At 42.2% G+C, this 9,398-nt stretch overlaps 1 long non-coding RNA gene across 1 annotated transcript; it reads left to right on the plus strand.

Moving 5' to 3' along the window:
• Window positions 1–222: 222 nt before the first annotated feature.
• LOC112844258 (uncharacterized) lies at window positions 223–4,395 on the plus strand. Its single transcript, XR_003217004.1, has 3 exons — window positions 223–1,295; window positions 3,293–3,647; window positions 4,192–4,395. It is a non-coding gene; the product is annotated as an uncharacterized LOC112844258 (long non-coding RNA).
• Window positions 4,396–9,398: the final 5,003 nt, after the last annotated feature.

Consider the following 9,398-nt stretch of genomic DNA (forward strand, 5'->3'; position numbering starts at 1 on the left):
AAACAAATGTGAGCCCTCTTTACTCATTTCTACTTAGACCACCGTCAGTTCGAAGGCACGAGATGACAGCACCTTTGTGATCAGTTTGAGAAAACACTTCTTATATCAAAAAGTGTAACTGTTGAATTGACTGTTTTGGTTTTGGTTTTGTTTTGTTTGTTTTTTTTGGCGGGGGGGGGGGGGGTGTCAGTAACCAGTATATTTAATGGAACCATCGAAAAAAATTTACCTTCATATACAGAGATTTAAAATATAAGTCTGAAATATTCAGCTTTTGATTTCTCCTTATTTTTCTTTCCCAGGTAGCTTCAGAAGTATAGAAATATTAACACGAAGCTTCCACATTTTCATTCTACAAACAAGGGAACATGTTAAAGGCCCACATCACCCTGTGGGACAGGCAGCTGCGCAAAGCTAGTTCTTGCATAGGGATGAAAATTTGTCCCATTCACTTGGACACCATGATCATTTTCTACTTGGGATTCCTTCTGTGTCAAAATAATGTTCTAATAGAATCAGAGTTTAACAGTCTTAAATTCAGAAAGCTGTAAACTGGAAAAAGATGATTGGTATGTTAAAACATGTTAAACAAGTGGTCAGGTAAGATGATCTCTTAGGAATAATTTTACATAAAGTTCCCAAACAACTTGCATGATGTGAAAAATCACATGGCTTTCGTGGCCTTGTCTAGAAATGGCACAGTCACTTTCCAAGATGGAATGGTCTCTCCTTTCACTTGGAGGAAATCGACAGCTGGCAGTCAAACTTGATTGCCAGCTGAAATTCCTTGTTATCCTTGAATCCAAACATGGCCAGTCACTGACAGAATAGTTATGGTGGAGCTGACTATCCCATAAGAAAAGCAGACAGAGGCTTCTCATGAGAGAAAGAAGGAAAGGTATGCAGAACTGTCAGCCACATGTACATAGGCAGGCTGGAGAGCTCACACCTTGCCTGTGGAAGTCAGGTGCTGATATTTCAGTTAAAAAACATTTGGTGTTGCAGGTAATGCCTTGTAACGCCGTTATTCCCATCGCTGGTAGGGAGACATTTCTACTGCTGCTCCACCACACAAAGATGTTCTGGCATTAATAGAGTAAGTCATCAGTGAAGGATGTGTCCCAGCCCTACAATGTTATTAGAGGTGAGAATTGGGAGAAATGCCCAATATATAAGGTTTCAGTTGACTGAAAAAACCTTTTTGTTTAGTCTGCAGGCACTTCAGTGTAATCTGTTGTCACACATGGCTTTTCTCAGGGTCCTCCTGTGTTTCTTCCTAATTGCTGAATCAACAGGTGAGTGAAACAACATTTGTTAATATTTTTATTCTTTACAAAGGCTAAAAGCTGACAAGAAAAACTTTTATTTAATATGTGTATATGAATGAGAGGGAGACTGGTGTAACAGGGAAGCTGCATGAAGCAGAGGTAAAAAGTACCCAAAGGTTTAAAGACTGGAACAAAGTAGTCAGTCCCCTCTTATACTCACTTTTCACCCATGACTGTTCACCAATCCACACCAGTAACACCATTATAGAATTTGCTGATGACACCACTGTCATAGGACTGATCGACAACAACGATGATTCAGCCTACAGAGAGGAGGTTCAGCATCTGAAGCAATGGTGTGACGACAACAACCTGCATCTGAACACAGCCAAGACCAAGGAGATGGTAATCGACTTCAGAAGAACAAAGCGTTCTGAGCACTCTACCCTCTACATTGATGGGGAGGAGGTAGAAAGGGTAGAAAGCTTTAAGTTCCTCGGAGTCCACATCTCGGCCGACCTTACCTGGTCCACAAACATCTCCCACCAGGTAGGGAAAGCACAACAAAGGCTGTACTTCCTCAGGAAACTACGTCAGGCCCAATTACCCCAAAGACTGCTAGTAAACTTCTACCGCTCCACCATTGAGAGCCTTCTGACCTACTGCTGCACACTCTGGTTCAACTGCTGCACTGCGGAGGACAAGAGGAAACTGCAGCGGGTGGTGAGGGCAGCAGAGCGGGCAATCGGCACTTCACTAACTCCCCTCAGAGACATCTATACTGGCAGACTTCAGCAGAAAGCCAGCATCATCATTAAAGACCCCTCGCACCCTGGACACTCACTTTTTTCCCCCCTTCCCTCTGGTAAACGCTACAGGTCCATCAGGTCGAAGACAAACAGACTCAACAGAAGTTTTTACCCACAGGCTGTCAAACATGCCCTACCTCCACCCTGATTGGAGGATAACTGCACTGCCAACACTCGTGGACATTACACCTTATTTATAAATCGTATTTCTGTTTATACTTCAATGCAAACAACATCCCTACCTCTTTAAACTGTATTTATTATAACATTATTTAGTATAGTTCCAACAGCACCCCCCCACTCAATGTGCAATATCACTGATCACACTGCACCTCTCAATGCACCTGCTAGTTAGATGGCATGTATGTGTATGTATATAGATGTAAGCGTGTATGTGGAAATATGTGTGTGTATGTATGTACGGATGCATATATGTATATATACATATATGTATGTATGTGCATGTATGTTTGCAGGTGTATGTATAACTTGTACATATCTTTCTTGTGTAAATGTAAATTTGTCTGTTATTGTGTAAATACTTACGCTATTGTGTGCTTCACACACATGGAGAGATGCCAAACTGCCTTTCACTGTTCTTGTAACAGTGACAATAAAAAGCTATTCTATTCTATTCTAAAAAGTAATGGATGGTGAACAAGAGAAATGAAGAAGAGAGTGCAGGCAGGATTTCAGGGGTGACTTGTGAAAGAAGGGTAGCAGCAGGAGTTTGATGATAGTTCTACAAGATAGTTGTGAGACCTGCTTTGATGAACGGCTTAGAGCTGGTTCCACGAAAAGGCAGGAGACTGAACTGAAGATGCTGAGGTTTCATTTGGTGTGAACAGGATTGACAAAATTAGAATGACTATATCAGAGGTTTGGAGACAAAGTCAGAGAGGCAAGTTTGAAACGCAATGGCATAGTCCTCTTAGGAGTTGAGATGACAGACATCCCAAGCCCACTGTGCAATGCTCCAAATCTGCAAAAAACCCCAACAACAAACAAACAAACAAAAAAACCCCCACAGTAGCGATAATTAGCATGTTAAATGTTAAGCTTTCTGGACTTCATTCATGCGATTTCATGAACTGGAGACAAATGTGAGATTTGATCATTTCAGTTATCACTTACATTGCATAAACAGCAGCTACACGTATTAAAGTGACAGTAGAGTTAGATAAACTTCATACTTACTTGTTCTCTTTCCTTCAGCTCTGCAGCAGGATGTGTAGGTGAGGTTTGGAGAGGATGTCACTCTTCAGTGCCAGATTTCCACAGATTAAATAATAATCTCAGTGCTGAAGTGGAGCAGAGCTGACCTGAACACAGGCGGCTACGTCTACTTCTACAGGAACAACCGATTCTATGAAAACTACCAACATCTATCTTTTCATGGCCGAGTGAAGCTGAGGGACCCGGAGATGAAGGATGGAGACGTTTCTCTGATCCTGAACAGCGTCACGTTTAATGACACTGGGATTTATGAGTGTCACATAGCTGTGAGGAACCCTGTGAGAAATAAAAGAGCTCACTCTGAGATCAGTCACTTCATCAACTATAGTTACAGGTGAGTCTCTTCCCCAGCCAGGAAATTGCAGCACTTGCTCACTTTAAAAAGAATTTCCTGTACTTGTGTGACATAGTAAATGACCAACCAATATGTGTGTAGGTAAAATAACTCACCCACTGTCCCCTCTGCTCACTTCTACTCCGATGGCGAGTGTGAAGGGTAAAGTCATAGCAATCTTCTTCTTTCAGCTGCTCCCTTTTGGGCTTGATACAGCATCTGACTCTGATCCTCCTTAGCATCCTCCTCTGCCACACCAACCCTCTATATGTCCTGCTTCACTACATCCATCAATATTCTCTGGACATATTCTCTCACACACGGATACTAAATGTACTTTGGTGGACATTGGTCATCAAAGCTATATTTTAGCTGTATATATTTGAAAAGGTTTTGCTGTTTTCGCAGCTGTAAAATATAATTTGCTCCAGATGAGTAACTGAAGCTGTTATCAGTAGTTTCACCTGCAGAACACACACTCTTGTTGGTTTCTTATTTTGGTGTCTCAGCATTTCTGCTCTAACAATTAATGTTTTCTCTGCAGGTGAAACACGTAACAGCATGTTTGAGCAGCCCATCACAGAAGGAGAACATGGAGGTGGAAACATGCATTTTGTTCAAGAGGAAGAAACTCCAACTGTCCTGATCGTTGTTCCTGTTGTTGTTGCTGCTGTCCTTGTTGTTACTATAGGTGGTTCTGTGCTACTGTGGACATTTAAAAGAAAGAAGCAGCAAACTACTGAGGCAACCACAGCTGAAACTGCCAACTGTCTCCACCTTCAGGTTTCTGGGCTCCCACATCTCTGCCTATCTCACTTGGACAAACAACACCAATACCCTGCTAAAGAAGGCCCAGCAGCGGCTACACTTTCTGCTTGTCCTGGGGAAGAACAATCTGGATAGAAGCTGCTGCTGGCCCGTTCCTGCCCCTGAGTAGAGAGCATGCTCTCCTACCACCTGGGTGTTTGGTACACAGGAGCCACAACTGAGAACAGGAAGGGTGGCCAGAGGGTAATTAATATTGCCCAGAAACTCATTGGCTGCCCTCTGCCACCCCTGGGGGACATCACAGGTGACCCCTTGTGCACTCTGGTTGGTGCCACAGGTCAATGATGTCCAACACCTCCAGACTCCACTAACAGCTTCTCCCCTAGGCCATTCAGACTGTGAGTAAACACACTGTACATGTACATTAACAATAATGGTAAATTCTATTCTATTCTATTCTATTCTCCATTCTTATAGCATTATTCATGATTCTCTTGGCTCTTGACGGAGGCGGTCGCACTGTTCTCCTTCTCCCTCTCCCTTATCTTTTCTGCTTGGCTTCTCATGTCTTTTGTATTGTCTCGCTTATTCAACTGGTCCCGTAATGGAATTGACACCTTCCTGGGCTTGGGAGAGCCTGATTGTCCTGCGGAGACGTTTGCTGCCAGATACTCGATGGTCGGTTGCGTTGTGTGTCTGGCGACACTCTCAATGGAGGACATTAAATGACATCTACCAATTCGGAACTGCGGTAACATAGTTCTGGCTGATTGGAGCTGGCTCAGACCTGGCTTATCGAAGTACAAGAAACGGCTACAGCTGTTCAAAATCCCACAAGGCTGGACCACATGATAGACCATTGGCAGGGCTGTGAGTACTCAGACTGCGTTTTGAACGCAATATGGATAAGATCTTGAAGAAGCTCATGGCTCTGCTATATGGATAACATCTTGGAGAAGAACAACGGGAATTGAGAGACCTGGAGACCAGTTAGACCAGCTGTAAAAATTGGATGCAGTTGTTCACACTAAACCTGTCATGGTTCTTGGTCCGTTGGACCCAGTATTGTCTGTAATAATGTAATGTAGTAATGTCTGTAGTAATGTCTGTCTTTCAGTGTCCTGTCTGCATCCTCATGTAGTGATCTCTTGTTTCCTGTTTTATTGTGAAGGTCTGCGTCTCATGTGAATGTGTTCAGTTTTACCTCTTGTCTCATCTTGTTAATTACTACCAGCTGTGTCCACCACCTGTGTGTAATCTCCCTGTGTTTCTTTGTGTGTATTTAAGTCGCGTCTTCTGTCTTTGTAGTTGCTGTTTCGTCTGTGTTGTTCCCCTCGGTCTTCCGGCGTCTCTCCGTCCTTCTCTCTGTTTATTTCCCCGTACCTCCCTGCATATCTGTTTCCGGTTAGTTTCTGTTAGTTTTTCCAGTTTAGGTTTTCTTAATTTCAACCTCTCCCTCGCCATCGCTGTTTGTATTTTCTTCTGTTAAATAAACTCACCTGCACCAGAGCTGCCGCATCATGGGTCCTCTCTACAACTCAACACGTCTGCCACACCGGATGTGACAAAACCCAATCATTCACCATCTTCACTCAGCCGCATGAGTGAAGATGGTGCCAGCTGAAGGCCTGCCAAGGTTGAAGCTGACAGGAACAACAAAATTCTCCATGATAACAGGATTGTTGTCAGAACTCTTTGTACCTCCTTCAAGGCCATCTGTGTTGATCGAAGATTGTTGAATTTGCTTAACCAGGTGAAGGGACCCTGTCTCTCGGTTGAACACGGAACACACATACACGCACACGCATGTACACTGACACAGACCTGCACTCACCTGCACTTCTTTTCACTCATTGAAAAGATGCTAAATACAGCTTTGAACATACGTCTAAGGAACGCCAACCATTTCTTCACGGGTTGCTAGGTGACAACGCCTCAGTTAACTGCTATCCTGAAAATCGCAGCCCCTTTGAGGTGCCAGTTCTAACCACTGTAACATCAGCACACTCTGACATTTCCACCCACCTCAAAGCACAATAAAGGTTAACTCAATACCCATGTTAACTGAGGAGTGTGGCTGTAGCTCAGGCGGTAGAGCAGGTCATCTACTGATTGGAAGGTTGGTCTAGTCTGCATGCCAAATATCCTTGGGCAAGATACTAACCCCAAATTGCTCTCCGATGCATCCATTGAGGTATGAATGTGTGTAAATGTTAGTTAGAAAGCACTTAGAAACGTGCTTGTGCAAATGGGTGTGAATGGGTGAATGCACAAGTTGTATAAAGCGCTTGGAGTGCTCAGAAGAGTAGAAAAGTGCTATATAAGAACCAGTCCATTTACCATTTACCAAAGGAAAGGCACCCAGCATAAAACCTTTGTCAAATCAAACCTTTGGAGGTTTGTATTCACAACTTGTTTTCTTTTAACACATCTTTTTCTATTGGTACCTAAAGCTGCTATTGTTTTATTTTTCTGTATTTATTATTTTTCAATAAATTTAACTAAAAAATTGAACACCAGTTCTGTCTTTCTTCTACTGAGTGAGCTCACTGAAACTTTAGGATGACTGAATCTTTTCAAGCATCAAACAAAGTCAGGAAACTTGTCTTGAAAACTATTGTTGGCATTGTGTCACTTTTTTGTGTTTTTTTCTTTTTTTAATTTGTTGTTTTTAATCCTGTGATTAACCGTGTGAGTGAAAAAGTTTGTTTCTGTAATCTGAGAAAATAAAGAGGAAACCACTTTTGCGATAGAGTATACATTTTGAAATCCTTCAAAAACATGTCAAAATATCAGCTGAGAAACAACACCTCAGGTCTTACAGCAACAGGAAATTGATTTATTTCATCATGTCTAAAAAAAATTCCCACCTGACCCTTCAGAAGAAGCTGATGTTTTACTCAAAAACAAAGCAAAAAAATTCCCAGAACATGGGCTGTCATATGCAGTTTGTTCTCCTAGTAATACCATGTAAATATACAATTTTCAGGGTAGAAATTCTCATTTAAGCTCTGTTCAAAGCTGCGACCAGATCAACTTTTCCCTCCAAGTTTTGTTAAGCGTTGTTTCTATAATGAGTTTTGAGCAACAATATCATGGGATATACCAGTGGGATGGTCCCTGGATTTCTTGAAAGCATCTGACTTTAGGTTTCTGTCTAAGCTTTTTCTTTTCTTTTCTTTTCTTTTCTTTTCTTTTCTTTATAGTAATAATGGGGAGAGTTGTGTTCTGAGGATTGTATGTTTTTTGGGTCTTTGTTTTGGTTATCCATTATCCATCTATCGACCTTCTTCTGCTTATCAGGGCCGGGCTGCAACCTAAGCAGAAAAGCCCAGACCTCCCTCTCCCCGCCCACCTCCTCCAGCTTGTCCGGGGGGACACCAAGTCATTACCAGGCCAGCCGAGAGATATAATCTCTCCAGAGTGTCCTGGGTCCACCCCAGGGCCTGGGGCCTGGGGACATGCCCAGAACACTGTGCCCAGGAGGCATCCAGATCCCCAAACCCCCTCAACTGGATCCTTTCGATGTGGCGGAGCAGCGGCTCTACTTCTACAACCTCTCGGATGCCTGAACTGCTCACCCTATCTCTAAGGGTGAGGCCTCATTCTTTTGGTCACTACCCACAGCTCATAACCATAGGGACATAGAGTGACTGTAAATCGAGAGCTTTGCTTTTACACTCAGCTCTCTCTTCACCATGACAGACCAGTACAGTGTCCACCTCACTGCAATCACAGCAACAATCTGTCTATCGATCTCCTGCTCCCGTCACTTGTGACCAAGACCTTGAGATACTGAAACTCCTCCACTTGGGGCAGGAAGTGGAGGAGTATCCTCTTTCATTTATTGGGCATTTTCTAGTCTGTTTCGTTCTGACTGTATGGTCTCACTTCAGTCTTTAAGGTTCCTTTGTCTTCAGTTTTTTTTTTTAAATTATAGTTTCTCTTACTTTTTAGAGTTGGCTCTTTGATTTATCTTGACTTACTTAGACTCTTTATCTCGATGTAGCAGGCAGGGCTATTTGGTTTCATTCACTGTGTTGCGCTTCATTAACCACCCAGAGTTCCCCAGTATCCTGTTCACCGTGAGCTTCCTGCCTTTGTGTTTAGCAAATTATTTAACTTTCAGTTTCACTTTGTCACTTTGTTTTATTTTTTTGTTCTTGTCTATGATTGTTTAGTCTTTAGTCTCAGTCTGCCTGAGTGTCTGCCTCCCATGCTAGTCCATTCCTGTTATATTCTCTTTGCTTTCCCTTACACTTTCACATGAAATGGGTGGTGTTGGCAGCATTAGACTAATGGGACTAAGGGGCTTTTCACAGACTATGAATCATTTTCCTCAAATCTCTATGAGTGCTGCCATAAAGAAAAAAAAAGAAAAAGAAAAATGCAGTAGTGTTTCAAAAAGAGAACTTATTAATGGTGAAGAGAATCAATACTCTGGTGGTTTGTTAAAAAAAAAAGAAAAGAAAAGTCATGGTGCTCCTGCATCGGCTATTTCAATCTAATTTTCTTCAGTTTTATTTTTACAACAGCAAGGTCTGGCTCTTGCTGCGTCCTGCTCTTCAGCTCCATGTACCTGGGGTGAGACTTTTTAACAATTATTGAATTATTACTTCTAAAATTTGCACATTTGTATGCTTCGGCTCTGTGATCTTACCTTCTTTTCTGTTCTCTGCTGAAAACCTGGATCCTTTGAGTGATTTACCTTTAAAGAGAATTTGTGGATCTAAATTAGACCATTTGTAACTGCAAACTCCTCGTGCTGTTGTTAGAAATTGTTTTCTTTGTAAATAAGTGCATTGATTATTTAATCCTCAGTCAGTGTTTTAAGTCTTAGACATGGATTCATTTAAACATTAAAGCTTGCTGTCCTCATCAAGGAGCAGCGGTTTGTCAGCAAGTCAAATTGAAATTAGGTTGAGCAAGTACTCTTCGTTCTGTTTTCTAGTAGCTGTAATTATGGCAGTGTAAAGGACTTGC

This window comes from Oreochromis niloticus, linkage group LG3, assembly GCF_001858045.2.
Source record: "Oreochromis niloticus isolate F11D_XX linkage group LG3, O_niloticus_UMD_NMBU, whole genome shotgun sequence".
Taxonomy (NCBI): Eukaryota; Metazoa; Chordata; class Actinopteri; order Cichliformes; family Cichlidae; genus Oreochromis; species Oreochromis niloticus.